We start from the raw sequence: 2,730 nt of genomic DNA, 5'->3' as shown, positions 1-2,730 counted from the left end.
GAGGGCAATAATTATCTCATACTGTCATGGCACCTTTCTCAAATTAGATTAGGAATTTTTATTTTTTTTTTTTTTAGATTAGGAATTTTCCTGTCTCCTTTTTGCCTTTGAAGTTGGAAGGCAGCAGTAGAGAGGGTCTTTTGACTTGAAATATTAAGAAATGTTTAGGGGCTTCTGAGTGGCCCAGTTGGTCGAGTGTCCGACTTTGGCTCAGGTCGTGATCTCGTGGTTCATGAGCTTGAGCCCCGCATCAGGCTCTGTGCTGATAGCTCGGAGCCTGGAGCCTGCTTCAGATTCTGTGTCTCCCTCTCTCTGTCCCTCTCCCACTCACGCTCTGTCTCTCAAAAATGAATAAATGTTAAAAAAAAAATTCAAAAATAAGAAATGTTTATAGGGACCAGAGTGGAGGTGAAAATAAATATTTTCTGAGTATTTGGTCATTGCTTTGTTTCTCGGACCTTTTTGAGTTCCTGGACCACTGTGCTAATGCTTACTCGACACCTCCACTAGGGTGTCTCACTCAAACTCAGCAAGCCCAAAACTGACTCATGATTTCCTACCCCAACCCTACATTCATCTTCAAACCTGTTTTTTCATCTGTGTTTCCATTTCAGTGAATGACACAACTTCCTATCTAGTGTAGCAAACCAAAATGTACAATTCAGGCTTGATACCTTGGGGGTCTCTCTCCCCCCCGCTGTCCAATGACTTAGCAAGCCTTCTTGGGTTTCCCTCCAAGACATGTCCCCTATCCGTCCGTTTATCCAAGATGTCCAAATTCCAGACATCTTTCACCTCTCCTCCGGACTATAGCAATAACCTCCTTGGTGTATCCATGCATTGGTTCTGGGCTCTGTCTAATCTACTTAACCAAACTGCAACTAGATTAGAACACGAAACTGGTCCTATCTCTCACTTTCTGTTTGGTCTTAGGGTTGACAACTACCAACTCTGCCAGAGACCTTTAGAAAACCTGTTGATCAAGCAAAGCTAAGTTTATTGGCTCTGTCGAGTACAGGGAACACTGCCTTGCAAGAGTCTTAGTGGTATCTCAGAAGGGAGAAGTTGGAGGATGGTATTTACAAGCTTCAGGTCTGTGCTCCGATGGCTCTTCCAAGGCAGACTGATTGGGATACAGTTAATCACGGGATCATATAGGCTTGGTGGGCACAGCAAGGTGAGATACTTGATGTAAGTCTTGATAAATACACTGTTGTGTGATAAGCAAGCTGTTTCTGCAGGGAGCACTCTTTTGTCCTGATGGGAGAGATGGCTCAAATGTTTGTCTGGATAAATTAGTTGGCAGGGTTTCCTAAAGCAAACAGGGAAGTTATTCTCTGATTTACAACCTTAACTTTCTGAGCGAGAATCTCCTGAAACGAACATTTAAATCATGCTGACGATAGTCATCTTGGTTCTCGGTCCTGGTGGTTAAGCTACATGGAAGCAAGTGATTTCAGTTCTCGGGATAAAGATCAAGTTCTGGCAGCGGCTGCCAAGGCTGCTGTTCCTCCCTTCTCCTAACTGAATTTCTGCACACAGTTCAGATCTCAGCTTGATTCTCAGTTTCTTAGAATAACGTCTCTCCCTGCCCGAAAGGGGATCTGCATCAATATAAATAATTTTCTTTTTTTTAATTTTTAATGTTTATTTGAGAGAGAGAGAGAAAGAGGAAGATAGATCATGAGTTGGGGAGGAGCAGAGAGAGACAGAGAAACAGAATCCAAATCAGGCTCCAGGCTCTGAGCTGTCAGCACAGAGCCCGATGCAGGGCTCAAACTCATGAACTGAGAGATCATGACCTGAGCTGAAGTCAGACACCCAAACAACTGAGCCACCTAGGCTCCCCTTCTCTATAATTTTCTTAAACTGAATGTATCACTATTTGTAATCATGTATTTCTGTATACTTTAAAAATTAGACTATGATATACAGAAGGGGATTGGGACATAGTAATTGCTCAATAAATAATTGTGGCAGTAAGGAAGGTTGGCAGGTAAGTGCAATAATATGCTTTCGGAGATAACTTTTTTATTTAGGGGATGTTTGGATACCTAAGTGTAAAACAATTAACCTATGCCTTAGAGAAAACTCTTAAGTCACCCGTTAATCTTAAAACACATTGCTTTGAGGGACACCTGGGTGGCTCAGTTGAACGTCCTGCTTTGGCTCAGGTCATGATCTCGAGGTTTGTGAGTTTGAGCCCCACATCGGGCTCCCTGCTGTCAGCACAGAGCCCGCTTTACATCCTCTGTCCTCCTCTCTCTTTTCCTCCTCCCCCGCTTGCGTGCACACTCTCTCTCAAAAATAAACATTTTAAAAGATTTAAAAATTAAAAAAACCCACGTGCTATGAATTGAAATGTCAGTGTGTTACTGACACACACAGCGTGTAACCGAAATGTGTTAGCGTATGTGCTCCTCCAGAAAAGGAGCCAAGTTTCCTCTTAAAAATAAACTTAGACTTGACTTATCTCAGAAAAACTTTCGTATTGGAATAAGAATAGTTTTGATTTCTAGATATTTTCTCACAAGAGTGAGAGACTAAAGCCACATCTACCTTAAGGCATCACAAGTTATGGTTTGGTTAATATTTCCCTAACGCTGCCTAATACCAGCTCACGTTAGCAATATTCTGCAATTCTGCCCGATTGCCGAGAACAATGTAGGATACAAAGAGTTACCAACTGTCCCTCAAGTGAATGGTGAGTCCCGAACAATTTTTATTCTG

The sequence above is a fragment of the Panthera leo genome, chromosome C2 (genome assembly GCF_018350215.1).
Source record: "Panthera leo isolate Ple1 chromosome C2, P.leo_Ple1_pat1.1, whole genome shotgun sequence".
Taxonomy (NCBI): domain Eukaryota; kingdom Metazoa; phylum Chordata; class Mammalia; order Carnivora; family Felidae; genus Panthera; species Panthera leo.
Note: the sequence above shows the minus strand (reverse complement) of the source record.